Source organism: Vicugna pacos, chromosome 2 (assembly GCF_048564905.1).
Source record: "Vicugna pacos chromosome 2, VicPac4, whole genome shotgun sequence".
NCBI classification, from domain to species: domain Eukaryota; kingdom Metazoa; phylum Chordata; class Mammalia; order Artiodactyla; family Camelidae; genus Vicugna; species Vicugna pacos.
The window spans coordinates 62,383,257-62,409,217 of NC_132988.1; the positions used below are offsets into that span (position 1 = coordinate 62,383,257).

At 36.0% G+C, this 25,961-nt stretch overlaps 3 long non-coding RNA genes across 6 annotated transcripts in view; 1 reads left to right on the forward strand and 2 right to left on the reverse strand.

Annotated features, from left to right (window-relative positions):
- Positions 1-709, reverse strand: part of LOC140686472 (uncharacterized) — a 350,857-nt gene extending 350,148 nt beyond the window's left edge. For all 4 annotated transcript variants that reach the window (XR_012060325.1, XR_012060324.1, XR_012060327.1 and 1 more), the window contains exon 1: positions 478-709. This is a non-coding gene — a long non-coding RNA (uncharacterized lncRNA). The remainder of the gene's footprint in view (positions 1-477) is intronic.
- Positions 710-859: 150 nt separating this feature from the next.
- LOC140686482 (uncharacterized) lies at positions 860-7,603 on the forward strand. Its single transcript, XR_012060336.1, has 3 exons — positions 860-1,102; positions 3,316-3,507; positions 7,530-7,603. It is a non-coding gene; the product is annotated as an uncharacterized lncRNA (long non-coding RNA).
- Positions 7,604-13,607: 6,004 nt separating this feature from the next.
- LOC140686474 (uncharacterized) overlaps positions 13,608-25,961 on the reverse strand; it is a 33,403-nt gene continuing 21,049 nt past the window's right edge. Inside the window, exons 2-3 of the long non-coding RNA XR_012060332.1 lie at positions 17,232-17,551; positions 13,608-14,854 (exon numbers count right to left, since the gene is read on the reverse strand). This is a non-coding gene — a long non-coding RNA (uncharacterized lncRNA). The remainder of the gene's footprint in view (positions 14,855-17,231; positions 17,552-25,961) is intronic.

Below are 25,961 nucleotides of genomic sequence, written 5' to 3' on the forward strand. Positions count from 1 at the left end.
AACTTAGTAGAAGTGTAATATTAATAGTATTTCAGCACCTAATCGCTATTCATAGAAGTATCACAATGGGAAACAGTGCACAAAGTTTGAATTCACTGCATGGAGTACATCTCAGTGCCAGCTCCATAAACAAGGAAACCCCCAAAAAAGTTTTGGTGTTTCTCTACAGTGAAAGTGCATCACATACAACACATTTGCTACAGTGGGAAGTGCAGCATTTCCTGATAGCTGGGAAAATGGATTATAATAGGTTTGCTGTTAAGTTATCATTATTGACAGAGTAATAGTCATTTTTTTTCATATTTAATGTTTTAAAGTATTACTTAACTAAATGCTAAAGTCCTTAAATTAATCAATATTGAATATATAACACACTCATTCTCTGGTATTTCAGCTTTCATATATGCTGTAGGCAGAATATTGCTCCCACTATATGTTTCCATTTTCATCCCTGAAATATATGAAATGTTACCTTACATGGCAAAAGAGACTTTGCAGAGGTGACTAAGATCAAGGACCTCAAGATGGACGATCATCCAGGATATCCGAGTGGCCCCATAAGATTACATGAGTCCTTAAATGCTGAGAACCTTTCCTCACTATGACTAAGACAGGGAGATAAGACTATGAAAAGAGGTCAGAGAGCTGAGATGCAAAAAGGACTTTGCCCATTAATTCTGGCTTTAAAAGTGTTGACAGGGAGACATGAGACAAGGAATGTGGGGGAACTCTAGAAGCTGAAAAAGACAATGAAACAGATTCTCCCCTGGAACCTCCAGAAAGGACCACAGCCTTGCCAATCCCTTAGTACCTAGAGACCCACGTCAGACTTCTGAGCTATGGGGCTGTAAGATAATATATTTGTATTGTTTTAAGCCACTAAATGTGAGGTATTTGTTGTGGCAGTTTTATTATTTTATTAACAAACTAATATTGTATTCACTTAGAAATATTTTTCTCACTAAGTATAACCCAGATAACAGCTAGAATCTCCTTGCCTCTAAAATCAAGATAACAAAAGCAAATCCCCAGTCCACTGTTTATAAGAATCAATTCTTCCCCCAAACTTGAATGGACTGCAAGACTAGGCGTGGTTCTCAAGGTCAGCTCCATCTCTGCTTGTTGAAATAATTCAGTATAGAAAACATTTCTACAGAATACAAACTACTATACACAAAATACATAAGCAGCAAGGTTTACTGTATATAACACAGGGAACTATTTTCAATATCGTATAATAATCCATAATCTATAATGGAAAATAATCTGAATATATATATACAAGTAAATCATTTGCTGTACACCTGAAACTAACACAATACTGTAAATCAACTATATTTCAATAAAAAAGAACCACTTCTTCATTTCTCTTGTATGTCCCCGTTTATAGAGCATAGATAAACCCAAGTGGAATTTAATCATTGTCCCATATTTCCACCAAATTATTTGTGTGCATAAGATTATACTGAAGACAGGAAATTCATGCCATAGGGAAAAAAAACATAAAAACAAATTTTTTTCAAAAAATTTTCTTTACTTTTCCTTCAGCTGAAATTTCAGAATCTATCCCGCTGTTCATTTCTCAAATTCCACTGCAGAGTAGTTTGGGACCTTTTCTTCTACTGAGTTTTACAAGCCTCGAATTTTGGCTCCCTTCTCCCCAGCCAGTGACTTGCCAAGGGTTTTCTCTAAACAAACCATGTCTTCCCCTAAGGGCTGCCACTAAGGTAGTTCATTCGTCACCCTTCCACATAAACTCTGACTATTTAATACACCCCCTTCCATAATCTACATAAGGAAATATTCTCCGTACCCCACTCCTCCCCACACATGTACAATAAGACAAATACTTTATAGCCATAGAGCAAACTATAATAACTATTAAATTCTAATGGCATCATGGCTACCTTTCTCATGAAACAGTGAATAGAAAAGGAATGTTAACTCTAAACATTTTATTAAATTGATTTCCTGTTATTTTAATATCACATACCGAAAATATAAATGTTATCTGTATTAATCCCCAATATAAAATTACAGAGCACTTACTTATAAAGCAACTCACTAGAGATTTACAGGAAAAAGAGGGAATTTTATTGACTATTAACTATGTATCAAGTACTTTTCAAGTATTATCAAATTTAATCAACACAATAAATAACAATTATCTAAAAGTAGCTGATACCACAAGCCAGCACAGCATATGTATTTTCTCATGTATTTTCCATAACTCTATAAGGTAGGTACAAATATTCCCATATTATGGATAAAGAATGCAACGCATAGAAAGGTTAAGTAATTTTCCCAGTGGCAAAAAATTTGATGAAGCCAAGATTCATGTTCTGGGATGCTTGACCCAGAGATAATCCTTCTACCCTGCAGGCTGTAATACTGTGCAATCAAATTACAGAAAAGCAAATTGAAGTTCCAAGAATTCAAACAACGTCCCTAGAGTCTCACAACTAATGGGCCAAAGGCTAGCTTCCCAAGCTCGGCCCATACAGCACACCAAAGCTTATGCACTTTCCATAATGTGTACGAGTTTAACAACTTGCAATCCCAAGAAACAAAAATTTGACTGAGAGATAACCACATTGACCCATTTTTTACCTCCTCAGTTTTGATGCTAAACTATCTAAAACAAATTTGATATATAAAATAATATTTTTGAGAGTCATCATTTTATGTAAAGGATAAAAACTTTATAGTGAAAAAGACCCAATTTCACATTTAACACTTAAATAGAATATTCCCAAAAGCATGCATAAAAAAAGAAAAAAGCTTTGACTCTAAGAAAACAAAAGAGGAGCTGGCAGATTGGGATAAAAGAAGACATTTTTCACTAAGTACACTTTATAGTTGAAGAATTTTCTGTAATAGATAAATGTGTCAATTACTGAAAAAAATTAAATTTTAAAGGTACATTTAACGTAAAGTACCTAGCATTGTAAACAGCATAGAGAAGGCACTAATAAGTGGCCTTTCTCTTTTCTTTATTTTAAGAAACTTTATTTCTGTCAACCTTATTTCTACTTTCTGTTTAAGAGTCTGTGGAAGGGCAGCTTAAGACCACCTAGTGGTTGTTCCTACCTGTTCAGTGGCCTGTGCAGCAGGGTTGGGGACCAGTCCTCAGTGGCGGGATGAGGCCCCGGTCTTCAGTAGGGAACTGCTGGACAGGCACAGAGGGCACCTTCACCTTCAGACCAGCCTGCAACCTTGGGTGGTAGCAATAAGTTTTGGAGCTGGAATAGTCCATTTACCCTAAAATTCCTCCTTGCTCACAGCCTCTCATCAGAGCCTGCTCTTCCTTTTCAGTCTCTTCGGAGTCTCTGCAGTAGAGATGGGGCATAGCCTCCTGGAGCTTTCCCTCAAGGTACTGCCACACGGTCACAGAACCTGCAGGCCAGCGTCTACCACCTCAGACGCCCTGAGTGAGCTCCCTTATTGCTGTGTGGGATGGCGACATCTACAGAATACAGAGGAGAGTCTGTGTTACAGGGAACAATGGTAAGGGCAGGTTAACATAAGGCAGCCTCTGTGAGAGACTGGTGGTTAGTCCTGGGATCAGTAACCTCCTCCAGGAAGGCTGCCTGGATCTGGTTAGTGAAGGTTCTGGGAATGAAGTGGTCAGCAATAGGGGTGGCTCCAGTGGCAGCAGCAAACTTCAGCAGCTCACTGGCCAGTGTCTCTGGAAAATATGACGGTGACATCAGCTGGGCTTCCGACAACAATGTCACAAGCTTTTCCAGTTTCTCTTCAGATTTATGATATAGAAGCCAATTCTCCTTTTGTAGATGTACCATTGCCATTTGGAAGTCAAGGTTGGTGCCACCTAAGTACGCTCCTGATGCCAGGAATTTGAGGGCATCCTCCTCCTTCATTTGCAAAAAATCAACAGCTCTGGACATTGTGAAAGCTTCCCATTAGTTTATGATAGGAACCCTGTGGTTATGATAGCGCCCTGTGGTCTGAGAATTGAGAAAAGCTCTTTTCATTCAAAGATGAGAAAAACCTTAATATCAATAGGATACAAAATTCCTAAGAAAGAATTGTTTTAGAGCCAAATAGCGTCCTCACTCCACGGATGCTGCTGCTAAAGGGAAGCACTGTCTTCAATAGTTGTCTTCTCATATTAAAATAAAAAGCAATTTCTTAGGAACAGGGTTGAAAATATAAAAGATGCACTGGATTTTTATTTAAGAAAAGATGCTAAGCTTGACTTGGCTTAATAGAGCTAGCTTGCAAAATTCATAAAACAAGAAATGTTTTAATGGCAGAGAAATTAATTTGGAACTTTAAGTTTTAAGTTGTATATTTAGTCTATAAATTTTGCAACTCCTATAAAAAACACCAACCAAAATAAAACACAACACTAAAAAAAAAAATTTAAGATGCAGGTTTAGTATATCCAATTACCACTAGATTTTTCACACACAAAAAATGAAAAATTGCTGTAATTGTCAGGATATTTACATGAGACATTTTTTGAGTTGTTTGCGTCTTAGATTCTCTCCAATCTGGTGGAAAAGAATGATGAAGGTACAAAAGCAGGGCAATAGGATATCGTTTGGCTCATTAAAAGCAAAAACCACCACTTCTAACTTAGCAAAGTTGAGCTAGAGGTAGTTTCAGAAAGAAAAGAGGAAAAACAAATATTATGCTGCCTTGAAAAAATTTTTCAGACACTACCTGTCTATAAAGTTTTTGAAAAAATAGGATAGTGAAGAGTTTAGTATTATTTATTACTCATAGCATGTGGCCAATCATCCTAATTATGAAATAACCTTTCCATCTTGATTCATAAAGCAACAGTATTTTCAAAGACTAGGCAGCATCTAGTGTTTGTCCTTATTCAACAAATGTTTATTGAATGTTTTCTAAATATAAAGTAGCATGCTAAGTGCTCTAAGTGATAGAACACACCGTATCCAGTCCCTGGTCACAATCACCAACAAAATAAGCATAGGACATTATTCCTGCTGAAATGAAACTTGAAACCTAGTGGGACAGATAAGACATGTAAAATAATTATAGTAAAAGGCATTATTTGAAAAGTGCCTAATAAGTATAAAAAGTATTCTTCAATAGATGCTTAAAAGGATGCAGCTGGATGAACAAAGAAAGCCTAATGGAGGACAAGATATGAGTGCAGAGCATCAGTCCCACCCTGGGCTTCTTCAGATGTGACAAGATGAAAAAAACAAGCTGCAGAGTATGATCTGGTCAGGTCTGAATGCTGGTTCTGTTACCACTGTTTGGGCAAGTAAGGGTAAATGTCTTACCCTCTGTGAACCCACCTCCTTACTTGTAAAGTAGGGGTGAACAATATCCATGTGCATTTTAAATTTCTCTTTTAGAGATACAACTTTTTCACTTGATCACCCCTTAGCAGTCTGGTTTCATCCCACTCCTCATCACTGGAATCAGCACTGCAACAGGCACGCCTCAATTACCATTTATCATGTTATGATTACTAAATCTAACTGAGGTCTTAATCTCTCTGTTGCCTTTGACTCCCTTGATTAATCACTCCTTGAAACTCTTTCCTCTCAGTCTTAACAACATACACTTGAAGCTACTTTCCTCTGTAGAAGTATTTTTCAAACTGCAGATCCAAACTCACTAGTGGTCTCACTTAATGGAGCACCACCACAAATTTGTTTTTCTCGTAAAATAAAATAGAATTGACTTGAAAGCAGACATATCATCACTAATTATAATAAATATTGTTTGTTGACATATTTGTTTCAGGGGTAGGCGTGTGCATGCGTGCGTGTGTGTGTGTGTGCGTGTGTATAGATGGGCTACTGTGCATTTTTTTGTATAACTGGGCAAAATATAAAATGTATTTCTCATTGCAAGTCATGGTGAACATTCTGCAAGCCATGGTTCTAGAACCAGTCCTCAGTTTAATTTGCTAGTATATATTCTTACACCAATCTCTTTAATATTGATTTTCTTCTTCCATCTATAACCCTCAATTATCTCTTTGCTAGCTCTCTCTCTCTTGAACTTCACAGCCTAGTTTTCAATATTACCACCTACATCACCACCTGGTTTTTTATAGATACCTAAAGTCAATATAAATTATTGATCATTTTAATTGAGTGACATGAAGAAAGTGATATGTTAGCCTGATTAAGCTGACAACAATATGGTAAGTCTGAAGAAGAGAGACTGGAAGCAGGAAGATGAGTCAGATATTGCTGTGATCCAGGTTAAAGTGATTAAAGAATAAATTAACTTAAAGGTCACTATGAGAAAACAGTAAGTTTCATAGCAATTTCAGAAATTAAGAAAGCAATTTCTTTATATATTAATATTAAGGTGATGCATGTCAAATTTGATATCAAGTCTAAAGAATAGGAAGATTCAATTATTTCTCCAAAGTTTTCAATCTGAAGATGAAAGCAATTTCAATACTAATAATTACCAGTGGTAATAATATTATGTTTATTTTATTTTAACTTGGGCCACTAGCAGCCTACTACACTCAAGAAGATCAAAGGCTGAAATCTGTCTAGAACTAAGCCCAGCCCATAGCTCGGTCCCATAGATATTTTGGTTTAATAAAGAGTATGCATTTATATTTAGAATCAATTTTGCATGGAAAGGTTTTTTCAATCAAAAAATACATATTCAGCTAAACCAACTCTTCTGAAATTCTAGTGCTGGCTGAACCTTTAGATCTATATACTTGTGCCATAATCAAACAGATAAATAAATAGGTCATAACTTTTAAATCTTTCCAATAGTTCTTCATTATTTAAAAATTAAATTAAAAAATAGAAATATAAAATTCAAACCATTACCTGGATTTTCAAGTCCTAGATTTATATGTAAAGATATTTTCCCCCAGTCGATCCCCTTTACTTCACAGGAAAGTGGTTCTTGCTCTTTTCTAGAATGGTTTAATTTTCAAATTATGAGTCAACAAAGAAATCTGTGATACTCTTATGTCAAATAATTACTTCCTCATTTTCTCCGCCTAAACTTCATAAAATGCACCCTAACTATACTTTAACAGAGTGATGACAGTATAATTAGATCAAGACCTCAGTAAAGATGAATTATAATGGAATGAAGACAGTTCTGGGTTACAGTTTGAGGTCCTGCTACCATCCTTCAGTGAGTCCATCTACACAAAATGACTATCTTGGGGAAGGATACAGCTCAGTGTTAGAGTGCTCGCCTAGCATGCATGAGATTCAATCCTCAGTACCTTCATTAAAAATAAATAAACCTAAAAAGTCAATGAGTGCATATAAATTCATGTTTTTACCTTCCTACCAATAAAAGAACCAATGAGATGATACTGATTAATGCATAGTATCATTGAAACACAATTGGACTTGAAATCAGAAGACCCTTTTTAAGGTCAGATTTTATTATTTGCTAGTGATCTTGCATTAGAGAGGTCACTTAAGCTCTCTGGTGGTCAATATTTTTCCCTTGTAAATAAAATTAACGTATTTTGTAATCTAGAAGACAGTGACACATACAGCACCTAAATGACAATATTCCTCCAGGTTTTCTTCTGAAATACCCTATGAAATGAGCCTAAGGAAAAGGGAACAGACCAGCAGCTGAACCACTAGTTACACAAAAGTAAGTAAGGAAAAGAAGGTGTAGGTTCAGAGAAGTTTATCTGAAAATGGTTCCTTGTGATAAAGGCAAGGGGAATATGGTCCACACGTAGCTCAAAGTATGCTAGGCCAATAAATAAGACAGGTTTTTTAAAAAGGAGGGAAAAAGAGGAGTGGAGTTCACACAAATTCTTACATTGTAAGAAGCTGCATGCCAAAGTGCATAGCAAGCACATGAGGATATAACTGGGTTCACAAGTAAGGGGTCCTATCAGTGGCATTGTTTCAATCTGAATATGTACAATTATGTAAGCTTATTGGGAATCATTTAGTAAAAGCATGTGATTGTTAGTCAAAGAGTAGGTAGACATAAACTAGGAATGCTATTGCTATGTTTGTATTCAAGAAAAATGGCATTACAGCAATGCTAATAGAATATTATTTTTTAAAGTCATACAAATTGTATTCATGGCTTGCTTTCTTATACTCCAGGTATGTGTTGATAAATGTAGAAGGGAGAGTGAGCTGGAGCATAAAACATCTCATTCTCAAGAGATCTTGCACAGCACAAAACAGCAAAAACTGCTCAGGAAGTGGGTGAATGCAGGTTTGCATCAGTCTTTCAGAAACTGGAATGATCACTGGCACCAAGTCCATCATTCCCCCAAAATACAAGTTCAGTGGGAAGGATATGTTCTGTTAACTAGGTTCCCCAAGGAAATATCTTTTTTCTCTTCTCCTGAATTTATATGATTAAGCAATCTCATTACACAAATGATGGGAGGTTGCTAAGCCCTGGGGAATTCTTAAGATAGATAATTCTGACAGTCTATGAATGATTCAAAAACATATATCCCTTCCAGTGGGACCAGATGCTTTTCCTAAAGCACAGTATATCTCTGGAAATTAACTGAAAATTTCTTTTAACTACATGTTGAATGAGCTTGGCCTCACAGCAAGCATGATGAGTAAGAAGCATGGCCAGTGGGCAAGATGAAGACACTAGAATCATGTAAAAGAGATAACTTAAAGCAATTTACATTTCTGTAGGGCAGGCCTCTGAAGGAAGGCCCATTATACAAAGAAGAGTGCCCAAAGAGACCATAGTTTGTTTCAAAAGCCACCAAAATCTGAGGAACTCCAATCAGGCAAATGGAGACACAGAGCCAAGGTTCTATCCAAGAAGCAGACAAGACTTGAAATCAGGTCTAAAATAGCAACCAGGGATCAGGTTATGCAGTCATTCAAAAGACACCAAACAGATAATGACCATACCAGGAACAAGATATAGCTCCTGATGATATAGCAATACCAAAACCTAATCAAAGTGTTAGAGTTCTTTTCCAGGTAAGCTGTTCAGGACAACCCTTAACTCCAGGCGAAAACTAGTATTTACCAGTACATGAAGGCAAAATTGAGACAACTAATGAGGCCTATATGGAAGACATGTAGACCCAATAAATTTATTTCAGTCATACCAGATCCTGACTGAGAATCATCAAAATTATTTCTAGACCTTACCACATTAATGGGATTGAAATAACCAACCTATTCCTGATATTCATTAACATGATTTCAGGAACTAAGCAAGGATGCATCTTCACATAAAGGGCAGGGAAGACCATAGCTGATCAGGAAAGGAAGCAGCAGAAATTGCCACCAGCCCGCATATATAACAAAGTCTTCATTTGTCTGGGTCAACAAGATCCTTCCTATCCCACAAACCTACATCCAGAGGAAAAGAGAAAGTGATAGGGTGAAAAGAGAAAATTCAAGATATCTAACTTCTCTATATTTTTCCCACTAGAGATTTTTTTTCTAGATGAACTAAGTTTAGCCATTTATGTCCCTGAATATAACAAGATCATTCCAGATTTTCACTACAGATGTTTCTGAGTTATATTGTTTTTATACCTCTTAACAGACTATGTTTTATTCAGAAATATTTACAATCAACAATTTGATCTTTCAACAGTAAATTCATTGCATTTATACTAAACTAAGCATCACAATTCTTTAAAATACAGATTAATATTATTTTAATTTTGTTATTTAGAAAGATGAACAATGAAAAAGTTAACAAACTTGGGACCATTTATGACACTTGAGCCCATAACACTGAAACTTTAAGTTAGCTGGACCCCTTTCTACTATCAAATTGTTAGCCTCTAAATCCAGTGTGATTGTGTTCATCTTTCTGGTTCCTTCTCACGTTAATCCTACTCCTCCTAATCTTTATGCCTCATCTATGTTACTTCTATTATCTTATTTCTACCCCCATAAACTTCGTCATTTGGTCTCTACATTTTGATTCACAGCTTATCTTCAAGGATTTTGGCAAAGATACTCATTTCATTCCTCCCTACCTCCCATGGCTCACTCAGATACATCAGATGATCTTTGTTAGGGACTGAGTGTTTGTGTCTCCCCATAATTCATATATTGAAGCCCTAACACTCAGTACGACTGTATTTGGAGCAAGAAAGTAATTAAGGTTAAATGAGGTCATAAGGATGGGGCCCTGATCTAACAGGTTTAGTGCCCTTTTAAGATGAGTCAGAACAGAGCTCATATATGCTGTATCTCTCTGCCCATGTTCAGAGGAAAGGACATGTAAGGACAAAGTGGCCTTTCTACAAGCCAAGAAGACAGCCTCATGGGAAATTACCCTGCCCTACCTTGATCTGGGACTTCTATCCTCTAGAACTGTGAGAAAATAAATTCCTATTGTTTAAACCACCCAGTCTGTGGTATTCTGTTATGGGTTCCTGAGTCATCTAAATCCTAGATTTGAAACCCTAGACTCCTTAACTACTACAACACCACAATTTCCCCAATATGCCCCTCTTAAGCAAATGATTGGGGGTGGGAGGGTCTACAGACAAAATGAAACTCATGATAGCAGAAGCCATCAGATTGCATTTATTTTCTCTATTACTGCAAGATGCCAGATTTGAGGGGAAAGTGATGCAAAGATCTATGATCAAAATGTGAGAGTTTGCCCTCTTTCAACATTGCAGTCAGGAATTAATGCTATTAAGAGTGTGATGTCTATTTTTCTACACATATTTTAAAGTTGAGAATTAAGTAATGAAGTGGATTCTAATAGTTTTCTAATTCTTGCATTTATAAGAATCATCATCCTATGTGAAGTATTGCACTGTATGTCAGAAATTGACACATTGTAAACTGACTGTACTTTAATAAAAGTATATTTAAAAAAAGAATCATCAGAGGTGCTATTTTATAATATAGATTGTTGCAATTCACCCTCAGAAATTCTGAGTTAGAAGAACTGGGGTGTAATCTAGGAATCTGCATTTCAAGCGTGCAAGTAATTCTGATGATGTACTGCAAAATCGTATTTGGTCAAACATTAATTTGAATAGTCTAGCTATTGTTTCTGTGTTTTTATTAATATTATTGCATATTTTAATGTTGTTCAGTTACATGATTTTTCACCCTTTCTCAAAAACATATTTATTTGTGTAACAGTCTCTAAACATTTATGTGTCCCTTCAGAAAAACAGAAAATCACATTTTAATTGAGCTGTGAACTTGGATGAAGCCCTATTAGAACTCATAGGAAAAGGTGTTTTTGTTTTATTTTCCATTTGATTAGTTTACAGTCACCAATTACTCATTAATTCCTACATTTTATGGTTGAACTAATTTGATTCCATAATCTCAAGGCATTCATAAACACAGAGAGATTAGGCAAAATAAAAGACAACCAAACGTGCGTTTTTCTCCTTGGATGAAATTTAAACTAGAACTACTGAAGTTAACTGTACACTGCCAGTGATAAAGAAAAGAAAAATCCACTAGAAATTTATTTTATTGATGAAGAATAGACAAATAAGAAACACTCTGCTCCCTTGTACTCACTATTAACACTTCTAAAGCAATTAAAAAGTAGTCCATTAAAGACTACAGGTGATTTGTAATGTGAGTTGGACATTGTTGTCATTAGGGTCAGTCAAGATAGATTTTTATTCAATTATCTACGCATCTTGCCTCCCCAAGGATACTTGAAGGAGTCATCTGTACCAAACTCCTCAGTGATTTTTAACTGAAGTTCATTAGCTCAATGGCAGATTGATGTATTGCACTTAAAATACACTCAAATGTCATCTTTTTAAAAATCTACTAACACAGCCTTACACTATGGAGTTAAATTCAATCATTCAATTTAGCTTTTGGTTCTTTGGAGAAATTACTTTCCTTTATCAAATGCAGGCTGCAAGGCTGCAAGAAAAGGTGTTAATCACGTCATTTGCTATCATTAATGTAAGCTTTGTTTTTATCCAATTCTCTGCTCAACTTCCTTCTGCATCAATTTTTTTTAGTGAGAGTCCCCCTTTGTATAATTACTTCCTGAGAGTTATTTATATGCATTAGGATGCACATTAAACAGTCAATAAATAAATATTTATTGAATATCGACCACATACCTGAAAGACCTATACTATTTATTCAAAGAACGTATCATCTTATTGGCAAAACATGATTTGCATACATGAAATGTTTAAAGGGCCATAAAATAAAATAAAGTGTTAAATTATGCAGTTCAAAGAACTAAGTTACACACAAGTTCGAAGATAGGAAGGTGGTCAGAAGATTTAAACTGGGCTCTGAAGAATAAGCAAGGTTTTGGAAGAAGAGAAAAATGAAAAATCGAAAGGCTTCAGAAAGGCTGAGAATGGTACGAACATAGAAGTGGGCAGTGGGGATGCTCAGAAGCAAGGGGTATGGCTGTTGTGAAGCAGAAGGAGCAGCCAGCCTTCTTGGACTGGAAGCTTCATGTTGGGAAACAGTAGGAGACAAGATAGACTGGCTAAAACTAAAATAACATTTACTAGACCATCCTGCTGTAAAACAAACAGAAGATCAGAGACTATCTCTGATCTCTAAAAGTTTACATTCTTAGGAAAAGATAACATAATAAGACAAAAATTGCATCCTTGCTTCTTTGAATTATTCACCTACAGATTTATTTTTCTGCACTTAAATTTGATTCATTTTCCACCGTCACTTGATGTGGATACCAGAGAAGAATTTAAATTCAACTTTGATTGTTCAAGCTTATCTCCTTTTTTGTTATAGGTTAAGAAGTGATAGATTTAACTCAATATATTAATCACTGACTAGACATTATAATAGCCAGATGTTTCTTTGGGTCCAAATTCTGCTTTGTTTTAAGTATAGAATAATTTCCCATGAGAAATATAAATTGGGAACTATAACAAAGAGGAATTTAATTGAGAATGTCTTAATCCTACCTTAAATGAATTTACCAGGCAAAGAGTAAGATATCTTTTTGAGTTTGGATTTAATCATCAATTCCTCCTTACCTAGGACACTGGAAAGTCTCTTCCCTCCAATTTTTTTCACTGTCCTCCTTCTGAAAATAAGTCTTGATTTATTGTTCTCTGCTTCTCTGCTCTTCTGTTTTCTTCATTGGTGCTACGGAGAGGCTTTGCAGAGGCCCTTCACTGTGATGCATAGTTTAGTTAATCCAGAAACTGGGGCTTTGTGACCTTCCTAAGAATCCCAATAACCCCCATACCCACTCTCCTTCACACTCTCTCTCTTTCACACTCTTGTCCTCAGTATGTGCAAGTAAGTGTTTGGTGAAAGTTTTGGTTGCCAATTTAAACTATTTATTGTCTTCACTGCTTCAGCTGCTGCTGGATTTCTGAACTTAATCTGCCAACAACTTCCATGTAACACATGCTCACTGCAGTTTTCATTGTGGTTGCCAGTTGCTGAACTCTTTGTACACATTCGCAATTCGTTGTTACCCCTTAGTGCTGCTGCTGGCATCTGCCTAACTGCTGGATTTTCAAGTATAGAGAGGTTCAGCAATTCTCTTTACAAACTCTCAGCCCAGTTGGAGGTGCTATTATTTTACTTTATTTGGAGGAATTGGCTATTCCCCCAGAAATCAAACAAAACCCCTGTCTTTTATACATCCTCATTTTCTCACATCTGACTAAAGTCAAAAGGTATTCCACCCAGGAGGATTTTCTGTTTATTTTATTTTAAATTCCAGACTTTCCACTCAATGTGAGTGTAAAATCCAACTTTACAGAGTTACGAGCTAGCTGGTAGCTAATGTTGCTTGAGCATGAAAGTGTCAAATCATATGTTAATTATTGACGAGATTTATTTCAACTAATTTCTACAATAAACATATGAAATACATACTGTTTTCCCCCTTACTCAGAGAAGTAAACTAAAGTTTAGAAAGTTGAAGAAATTTCCCCTAGTTAATAAAATCTGACATTTAAATATAGGTAGGTATAGGTAGTAAAGAAACTAACAGATGCCAATTGCTTTACTTCTATAGTACGTTACATCTCAGACCATCAACAACACTCAGAAAAGAATGATTTTAGAGTGAGAGTGTGACCTCCTTGTTCATGACCATTAGTTTTTAAACAGATGGGCAGTGTAATGAGAGCCTAGGACAAGAAGAAAATTGCACTTCACATTATGCATATGCATTAATTAGAATAGATACAATCAGAACCAAGTTACCACTGTGAATAGAACCAAGCCTAGCTCAAATGTAGTAGAAGTTCATTACTCATTCATGTAACGGTCCAGGGGAAGAGCAGGTTAGTTCTCCTTGATGCCATTAGTCAGGGACCCAGGCTGACAGGGCTTGATCGTTTATAATGTATGGTTTCTGGTGTCCCTCTAGGCACCTTTGATTTTCACTATTCCAGCACCCCCCACCCCCTCAAAAGAAAAGTTGAGAAAGAACACGACTGGGCATGTCACAGAGTTTTCATAATCAGCCTCGGAAGTGGAACATGGCACACGTTACTCCTACTCATATGGGAGAACAGTGGAACCATTAGAAGAGCATAATCTCAGGACAGCACCTAATTAAGTGCAAAGAAACTTGGGAGACACGGCGTAGCTGGCTCGCCATATGTATCCCTCATTACAATGGAAGAAAGGGGGAGAAGGTTCTGAGGGGCAGACAGCCATCTCCACCACAGTCCACTTACTGACCAACAAAGATTTGTCAGTAGATAAAATAGACTCATTCCCTCCCCAAGGAGACAATTCAAAACCTTATCCAGTTGCTGCAACTAGTTCCAAGTCCAGTGTCTCTGAAATGTGAAGTTTCTCCTCCAGGGCTGGATGTTTTGTTTTGTTTTGTTTTTAGTGGTATAGAGGCCAATAACAAATGTTATCTGCCATAGCCTCAGTCAATAAATGTTGATGGAGCTGGATGATCACAAGAAAAATACCTATTAAAAGGAGGAGAACACATAGAGAAATAGAAATGCTCTTTCATTACCTGTAGGCATGCAAAGTGGTTCAGCCATTTTAGAAGACAGTTTGGCAGATTCTTACAAAAGTAAATATATTCTTACTGTATGATCCAGCAACAAAGCTTCTAGATGTATACATAAATGAGCTTAAAACTTACATCTACCTGAAAACCTACACATGAATAATCCATAATTGCCAAACACTGGAAGCAACCAAGATGTCCCTCAATAGATGAATGGCTAACCAAACTGTGGTACATCCATGCAATAGACTATTACCCAGTGAATTACAACAGGAACTATCAAGCCATGAAAAGACATGGTAAAACCTGAAATGCAGATTGTTAAATGAAAGAAGCCAATCTGAAAAGGCTACATGCTGTATGACTACAACTATATCACATTCTGGAAAAGGCAAAACTATAATGACAGCAGTAAAAATAGTGGTTGCCAGAAGCTAGGGTGGGACAAGGGTCGTGGTGGTGGTAAGGCTAGAGAACAAAGGGAGAGATAAATAGGTGGAGTGCAGAGAATTTTTAGGGTAGAAATTATTCTATATGATATTATAATGGTGGATATATGTCATTAAACATTTGTCAAAACCCATAGAATATGTAAAGAGTGAGTCCCAATGTAAACTATGGAATTTGGTTAATAATGTAACAAAATTGACTCATGAGTTGTAAGAACTGTGCTATACTAATGGACAATGTTAACAGTAGGGCGGGTGGTGAGGGAGTACATAGGAATTCTGTATTTTCTGCTTTTTCCATAAACCTAAAATTTCTAAAATAGAAAACAAAAAATGTCTATTTCTTTTAAAGAGAAGACTGGGGAAAATTCCACAACCATAGTTTGTTGAAATGATGCACTCCCACTGGGCTAGCATTGGGTGAGACATTGCCCTGGTGACAGAGAGGATGCTCTTTTTAGGTGTGATTCTGCTCCCTGGGAGAAGCTCCCTTTTCTATCCTCCAAAGCCTGTGGATTTGCCTTCTGAGAGGTTTTTCTGGATTTGCCTCTCCACCATCTCCATGGCACATCTGTAATCAACTCTGAGTATGTGCCCTCCTTACAGGTCAGAGGATCAAAAGCTTTCTCAGGTGAGGCTTCTGGTTTCTTTGGCAGTACAATTCCCTCAAAAACTAAATAGGTCTTTGGTCTATTTATTTCTTGTCCCTTCCAAGTAGCAGGGACCACACCCCCAAAATTTCATCTGTTTTAATTTTCCTGTAAAGTGTGCAAAGTGTGTGTGTGTGTGTGTGTGTGTGCACGTGTGTGCATGTGTGAATTTAACAACAGCTACCTTGAGGACATCTAAAACTGTTGGGTGGGGAGGTATCACTCTTTCCCTGATTTTTGCTGCAAGGCTAAGAGCTTAATTCAACTTAGCCATCTTATTGGGCCTTTGCATTTGAAGCCTTTTATATCTTATTTCCTGTTTGGGTTTCAGAAGCAGTTAGCTTTTCCAGCTCCGTTAAGGCCCTTAACCTGTGAATTCTCTCTCTCCCCTTCAATCTCTGTGCACAAACCAGCCAATTCCTGTAATATCTCATTTGAAGCAATGAATAGCAGCCAACACATACAAATATTCCAGCTCTTTCCAGCCAGTACACCTAAAACTATACGAGCATGTGGACTACATTCCAAATTATAGTTGGAGATAGTTTTAATAAATGCCAATGTTTTGCCATGATATCATGTATTTCTCCAACTTTTCAGACTGTGACACCATAGCCCAAACTGGATTGGTTACCAGAGGCAAATTGGTTGAAACAAACACCAACATTTCAGCAGTTTTAAAAACATATCTATAATCTTTCTCTCATAAAAGTCAGGATAGGAGTTCCAGGGCAACCCTGGCTTTTCTCCATGCCAACATACAGGGATTCGCCTGATGGCGACTCTGCCATCTTCAACACACATGAGTTCCAAGACCTCTCTGGTTATTGTCATGCAAGTTAGGCAGAAGGAGGAAAGAGCATAGCAAAATGCTCAGGAGGCTAACAGGCCAGGTCTGCAAGTGGGAAATATCACTTCACTCACATTACACTAGGGGCATCTCAGTCATGAGGCAATATCTAACTGCAAAGAAGCTGGGAATGCAGTACAGCTTACTGATCATTTGCTCAACACTCCAGTTCAAATGGAAAAAAAGAATACATTTTCATAGGCAGCAAGATTGCCCAGATCACAATAGGCATTAGCCCCAACCTAATTTCATGGAATAGTGACTGACTTAGACTCCACACCACACAGGAGAATCTCGACTCAAGTCTACGTCTAGACACCCAAAGAGTCAGTTAATCAGAGCAAAAAATCAATTCCTCTTCCACTTCACTTAAAAGCTTACCTTTTAATTTTCTGTGCCAGAATCTTCCTCTATTAAAGATCGTTGTGAGCAGGAAAGTCAATTCAAGAAAACCTCCATTCCAGGAACAGGCAGAGATGTCAGAGCACAGTAGTGCATGTGACTGTCTCCATCTGGGTTAGTCATGTGCAGAGTCAACAGCGGTTTCTGTGTTGCCCTTGCAGCCCTGTACTTTACATGCAGTCCTCCTGCAAGAGGCAAGGGTCAGCCTTGGAGTTCATTCTGCAGTCTTCTGTCCAAACAAAGGATGCACATCTTCATGAAGAACAAAAATTTGTTTACTGGCAAAGTGCAGTCCCAATCTAGAGAGAAATAAAATATTTCTTTTAAAAGCAGTGATATTCTCAGAAACATACTCATCACTAATACTAAGCCACTTACCAGATATAAGACCCCACTGGAAGAGGTTTACTTGCATTACTTTATCTTATGAAATATTATGTCCCCATTTTACTGAGGAAAAAACTGAGGCTAGGAGAGGTTCACTAACTTGCATAAACAGAGGCAAAATCATACATTAGCAAACAGCCTACTTAGCTTCTCAGTCCACAACATTTTCATTTAGGTGAACAATTACCTCACATTTTTCTCCAAGAACAATTCATAATTCAAAAATGACTCCTGCTTTACATTTGTGCAATTAAAGGTCCATTCAGGAGGTTTTCCCAGAGTGAAGGAACTTTCAGCTCCAGAGGAGTATTCAAGTCTTTACCCGTTAAAGAAACTACCTGTAGCTTCTGTATGATAGTTTTTACAGCTTTTACTTTTACAGCTTCAGAACACACAGTTAGAAAACCTTGTAAGCGTACAGTTGCTCAGAAGCAATCTTAGCCTCAACCCATTAAATATTTGAATCATCTAAAGCCATCTGTTCTAATTCCACACTTACCAAGCAAACTTCTGATTAGGAATTGGCTTCCCATGTGGTTCTGCAACAGGGAAAGAATGTGCTGATCAAAAGGATTTGAGATTATTTAGGGTTTCTGTGACAATAGCTTCTTATGGCAAATTAATAAGTGGCTTAGATTATAATATGACTTCCCGTGACAATTACCAAGAAAGGAAAGTGCAATGATCATGCAAACTCAGGTGTTCTCACTATGCAATATTTAAATTTATCACTGAAAATTAATAAGTTGATATTCTGGGACCTAGGAAAGACTGAACATAGAAACCAGAAGGCCTCACTGGCCACTTTGGTGCAAAGACATTAGGCTAATAGTAAAAGATGAAGACAAGAAAAGATCAATGAAAAGACTAGAAATTAAATTTTGCAAAATTTTCAAATTTGATACACATGATGATAAGGAGGAACTATAGGATTTTAGGTACAATGAGAACTTGCTTAAACTAACAAAGTGTGTAATTTTACACCACAAAAAGATAACCTTTAGAAATTAATCCAGAAGAAATTAATTTAAAATTTCCTGCATGATGTTATTCAGGCTCAGGCACTAAAAAGAATAAAGAAATCGAATTCAGCTGAAATCACTGCAGGGGGAGAAACTATAAAAGCAAAGGCTTATATAAGATTTCATGTTTGAGAGCTATGGGAAATGGGTGTGTTTCCAAAAGTGTTGTAAAAGTCAAATGGGAAACAAGTTTTTGTTTTCTAAAAAGTTATGTCTCACTCTTTTCAGATTTTGATGGAATTGATTCTGACAGATGTCTTTTGAACACCTGAATGATTCCAGTGCTATACTACGTGCTGGATAAAATAAGAGAGAAAAAATTAAAATGGGTTCAGTTTATATGAAGCTTTAAATGTTATTGAATAAATAAGACAAATATACACACATAGTTTCAAAACAAGACTGAATGAGTGATAGAGATTGCAAGCTCATTAGATATTCAGAAAAGAGAGATAATAAGGCAAACTAGAGCTGGGATAAGAATTCTTGAAGGAAAGAGCACTGGATATCATTACTTCCCAGAAGATTTTAGGCATCATCATCACAAGACACAAAAAGATAGCTAAGTGATGTAGCAGTCACAGAAGAAAGCTTTGGGACAATTATAGACTGCTCCTCTCCCCTCCAAAATAAGATATATATATAAAACTCTTCTCAAAATTCTTGTGAGTTGAAAAGTCCTGTGACTAAGAAGTGGAGATAAGAGACTGAAGACTTGTTAGATATGCTCCGGTGACCCTTGATGATCAAAAGTTAGAGGACGGTCATACTGGCTTCCAAGTTTGCTAACACACACACACACACACACACACACACTTACAGAAAATCAAATAAAACTCTAGCCACATCTGGAGTTGTACCTCTTTTGCTTACTATCTGCAGCTACACTGGAGATAACTCTCATTTAGAAGAATGCACTATGAAAACCCCAACCAGATTCAGACACTACTCATTCTAAAGTACCCCTTTTGAATTACTATCTTAATTGTTACATTTGGGAGTGCAGAAAATCCTCACCTTACATCAGTTCCATGATCCAAGTTTGATGATCCTTCTGGAATTAATCAGGTTCATAGCATTTGACTAAGACAGATTTATCTAACATATTAGCACTATTCCACTTTAATCTAAGGCTGAAAGTGACAGGTACTCAGATCAAAATAACAGTGTTTTAGAATTTTACTCCTTTAGTTAACAGAAGTTTTAATATCTTCAATAAACTACAATAGCATATAACTAATTATAAGGCAATAAATAATAGTAAAAAGTTATAAACTAGAGTAATTTACAACATATTTGAAATCACATTAAAATTCCATGTATTCAATTAAAAAGAAATATTTATATATTTTATCATTAATAAAATTATATCAAGGTAGATAAAAATTTGAATAATATAAACACCTTGAAGTCATGTCCTAAAATGCTAATATTCTGACTAGAAATGAAATCAAGGTTAAAACACAAAGCAAAACACAACCTGAATGTTCTTGGAGAAAAATAAAATGCCTTTTGAAATTTGAATTTGCACACTAAGGCAGGCAATCATACACAATATTGGAAAATCAAAGCTATCAAGCAAGAAAAAAGCTTTCCATTAAGAAATAATACTTCAGAATGTAATAGACTTTAAAAGAATACTTTCAAGGTTGTTAGGCCATTTTTGTGTCCTCTCTCAAGAATTGTTACATTGTGAGACTCTTTTCCAAAGAAATACAGATATTTTATCCCCAATTCACTCTTCCTCTAGTAGAAAAACAGAGAGGAAAGAAAAGTAAGGTTGTCCTACAATTTTTTTCCAGAAGCACATCATTATACCTGTCCTCTAATTCTTTATTCCAATAGAAATATCTAGCCGAGTAAGTTGATATTCTTTTTAAATCTGAAGGCATTCTTCATGGTCAATTCTTGCAGCAAAACTGAATTAGTGGATTCCCCACTTCCTGTTGTTCATGGCCTTGTATAACTCCTGCCACATTAGATAGAACTGATACATGTAACTAATGCAGTATTAAGGCTAAGACAGTGTGAATTCCAAGACTAGATGATAAAAAAAAAAGTAGCTTCTACTTCACACCCTGTTGGATTACTTCCTCTGTGAGAAGTTAGCTGTTACATGTTGAGGATATACATGGTCCCCCATGAAGAGGTCCATAGGAAGAAAAGTGAAGCATCCTGCCAATAGCCAGTAAGTAACAAAGACCTTCTCCAGACAGCAGTCATACTGAATGAACCATCCTGGAAGTGGTTCTCTCAGCCCTTGTCAAGCCTTCAGATGAATACCACCTCAGCTGACATCAGCAGTCATATTGAATAAACCATCCTGGAAGTGGTTCTTTCAGCCCTTTTCAAGCCTTCAGATGAATACAACCTCAGCTGACATCTTGCTTGCAAGAGATGAGAAAACTCAATTGCTAGAAATACCTAATTAAACTGACCCTCAGAACTCGAGATAATAAATGTTTATAGTTTTAATTAGCTAATTTAGAGAGTAATTTGTTATACAGTAATAGATAACTAATAAAATACTGACAACTTTTTACCTTTTATTTTTTAAAATGCACATTGTCATCACTACCTTATCATACACACACACAAACATGCACCTGTACATATACAAATGGAAAATATATTCTAAAAATTATTTTTTTACCCCAAAAGCACACAGAAGATATTCAACTTCTCTAAATAATTCCTCATAGTTACTTTCATTACACATTAAAAATTGCTATAATTTTATGATTTTTTAAAATTATTGCATCTAAAAGTCAGGAATTAAATTTACTTTCTAAATATTTGTGTATTTACAAAATAAATTTAATGTAAAGCATCTACTTACTAAGAATAAACCCAACTCTATTACATAAGTATGTCATTAAAAAATAAACCATTTTCACTCAGACATTTGGTTTTCCCATGACTAACACAGTTTATGTTACCAACAAAGAGTTTCTTATTTTCATGTACATAAAAGCATTCTCAGGAACCACAGAAAACTTTGTACCTGACACTAAATACGGAAGTAAATTTGCCATTAACACACAATGCTTCTTGGCTAAGATCTTTACCATAACACATAAACAAATTCATAAAGGCTGATTGTTTTTCTGCTTCAGCTGGTTTGCCTACTTGCCATGAAGAACTCTATAAAGTGCAACATCTTGAAGACATTTCTTATATTTAACACCACAGGAAACCACTTTTGCACTCACAATTTGTTGTGGTTTTTTTAAGTTGGGACACTACAGATTGGAAAAGCATGCAAGGGTTGTTTGTTTCCCATAAACTGGCCATCTTGCTGTGAGGAGAGGGTAGCTCCTATCACAAGCTCCTGCAAAAATGCGCTGATTGGCATTCTGCTGACTCGTTGATCTTAAGCACAGCCAGCAGAAGCCTGATTGTAATTATTCCTGTTTCCAGTCTCTGTGTATACATCAGGTGCAGCAGGGCTCTCAGGGATGTGCTGTTTAGTATCAAAACCCAGCAGAGTCAGAGAGCTCCCCTTACTCATTCACGGTAGGCAAGGAAACACATTTAACATGGCTAAGTTGTTTGCAAGCCAAGTCAAACATAGCAGGACTCATGATTGGAGCCAAGCCAAGAGCTCATAGTGGGTGGTCAATGCACATTTGTCTAATTTAATTGAATGATCACAGAGAGCTTTAAACTAAACTGGAGACTTAAAAAGTCTCCATTATAAGCGCCAGCTTTTAACACTAAAATATGGTGGCAGATTCATATTCTCAGAATGTGATTATCAAGGTCTTCTGGAAACTTCCTGTGGCATAGGCTAGAATTAGTATATGTGACCAGTGTGGTCACAATTGAAGCGTCTGCCATAATTTTCTGCCCTCCTTGAGAGGTAATGAAATATCCAATATCCCTTTAAAGAATTCATTCTCCTTTTCAAATGTTTTCTGTTTCTTACAACTGAGAATCTTGACTGATAAAGGGAACTTTTAAAGAATATATTCCAGAATGTGAAGCTTTTAGGGAACTAAAATAAAGAAACTAAATACTGATGGAACCAATATAGAGCTGGCAAACACATCATATTAAAATATGACATTTCAACATAATATTATTTTTAAGTGACACCATTACACTAAAAAGTAAGAGAAACATAATTTCTGAATTTACAAGTCCTTTAGACTTATCATATGCAGCTTCAAGGCAAAGGTAATAATTTTTCACAGTGAAAACAGTACTCCACAAGTATATGGAAATCACTACTCTAGAACATTCCACTGAATGCATTCTCCTAACCACTTTTCTCACCATGTCTTATAAACTACCATCTTATGTTATCTTTCTTACCCCACAACCTGTCTCCTTGCATTCCTCTGTCATGACATTGTAATGGATTTAAATAATTTATCAGTCTACAGGATAAGCTAGGTTGGAAAAAAAAAGGCTTAAAAAGATGTAAAACCCAAAATTGATCTATAGAGGAAACACAATCTCTGTCAAAACCCCAAATGGCCTTTTTTTTTATAGAAATTGACAAGCTGTACCTAAAATTTAAAAGGAAATACAAGAGACCTCGAATAACCAAAAAATATTGAAAAATGAAGAAAGCTGGGGAATTTCCATTTCTTGATTTCAAAACTTACTAGAAAGCTACAGTAAACAATACTGTGTGGCATTAACATAAGTATATATATAGAGAGATTAACAAAATAAAATTGACAGTTCAGAAATAAACCCATACATTTAATGTCAACTGATTATCTACAAGGCAAGTCATTGAGAAAAGAATAGTTTTTTCCAACAAATGGTGCTGAGACAACTGCACAGCCATGTTCAAAAGAATGAAGTTGAACATGTATCTCACACTATATATAAAAATTAACTCCAAATAGATCAAAGACCTAAATGTAAGACCTAACATTATAAAACTATAGAAGAAAATATAGTCATAAATCTTCGAGACCTTAGATTAGGCAGTGATATTCTAAGGCATGTCACTCAACTACAGAAAAAATAAATAAACTGGATTTCATCAGGATTTGAAACATTCATACTTCAAAGGATAATACAAGAAGGTGAAAAGAAAACATAAAGAATGGAAGAAAAATTTTGCAAATTATATATATGATAATGGTCTATTATCCAGAACATATTAAAAGCTATTATATTTCAACAATAAAAAGTGAAATAAACCAATTTAAAACATGGGCAAATGAACTGAATAAACATTTCTTCGAAGAAGATATCCAAATGGCCAATATGCATATGAAAAAGAGTCATCGGGGAAAATGTAAATCAAAACTAAAATGAGATACCACTTCACACCTATTAGAATGACTCAAATCAAAATAAAGGAAAATAAAAATGTTAGTGAGTATGGGAAGAAAGTGGAATCCATATACACTGCTTGTGAAAATGTAAAATGGTGCAGTCACTTTGAAAAACAGTTGGCCAGTTGCACAAAAGATTAAATATATAGTTACCACATGACCCATTTTGGAAAAGGCAAAATTTTAGGAATGGAAAAAGATCAGTCATACCAGAGTTTGAGAGTACAGGAAGCAGTTGCCTTCAAAGGGTCTGCGGAAGAAAATTTTAAGGTGATGACATTTTCTACATAGTACTGGGGTGTCAGATACAAGACTAGGCATTTGCCAAGATACACAGAATTATATACAAGACTGAAGTCTCTTATTAGCAAATTTTAAAAACATCAACCAGCATATCAGATTTCAGGATGGATGTAGACTGTGAACAAAAAGTCAAATTACATTACAAATGTATGACACAACTTCATTGAAGGGGGTGAGGAAATAAACAAGCTGACTTAAATAACTTTAAAACAATGTTTTGACTGGATTCTATAAGGCTAAAGACAAAAAGAACCATATACAACCAGTAGTCTTACTGGTAAATTTATCTCTCAAAGAGATATGGATTAGCAATTCTAAAACTACTTTACATGTATATAGGGTTAAACATATAATTAATTAAATTGTACATAATGGGGGACCTAGTTTCTCACTGCCAGAGAATATAGTTACAAACAAGCAAGGAAGAAAGTCTATCATGAACGTCACAGTGCTGGTTTAGTTTCAGAGATGTCAGTATGAACTTATTTTTATTTTAATATAGGTTCAGTAACATAGATACATATGTATACATGGGCTGGTACATACACATGTACTTCCTAGCTTTATCAGCTAAGGACCTAAAAACTGACATCTAGTAACAATAAGCACACCTCACACCTAGATCTGCTTTCTAAATACCTAATTCCAAAAAGAACTAGGGCTTTGAAGAAATGACTTATTCTAAGGCTGGAACTCAGAAAATACAAGATGAGTCCTGTGCATATTACAGTATAAGAAAGTAAGAAAGGCTGTGGAGAAAAGGGAACCCTCCTACCCTGCTGGTGGGAATGCAGTTTGGTGCAGCCACCGTGGAAAACACTATGGAGATTCCTCAAAAGACTATGAATAGACTTACCATATGACCCAGGAATCCCGCTCCTGGGCATATATCCAGAAGGAACCCTACTTCAAAATGACACCTGCACCCCAATGTTCATAGCAGCACTAATTGCAATAGGCAAGACATGGAAACAGCCTAAATGCCCATCAACAGATGACTGAATAAAGAAGAGGTGGTGCATTTATACAATGGAATACTATTCAGCCATAAAAACGACAACATAACGCCATTTGCAGCAACATGGATGTCCTTGGAGAATGTCATTCTAAGTGAAGTAAGCCAGAAAAAGAAAAATACTGTATGAGATCACTCATATGCGGAAGAAAGAAAGAAAGGAAGAAAGGAAAGAAAGGAAAGAAAGGAAAGAAAGGAAGAAAGGAAGAAAGGAAGAAAGAAAGAAAGAAAGAAAGAAAGAAAGAAAGAAAGACAGAAAGAAAGAAAGAAAGAAAGAAAAAGACAAATGAACATAAAACAAAACAGAAACAAGCTCATAGACATAGAATACAAACTTGTGGTTGCCGGAGGGAGGGGGGTGGAAAGGGACAGACTGGGAGTTTGAAATTTGTAGATACTGACAGGCATATGTAGAATAGATAAACAAGATTATACTGTATAGCACAGGGAAATATATCCAAGATCTTGTGGTAGCTCACAGTGAAAAAGAATGCAACAATGAATATATGTATGTTCATGTATAACTGCAAAATTGTGCTCTACACTGGAAATTGACACAACATTGTAAACTGATTATAATAACTCAATAAAAAAGTTAAAAATTAATTAATTAATTAATTAAATTTAATAGAATAAGCCCCCTACCCAAAGAAAAAAAAAGTCAGAGAAGAGAAACAGAAAG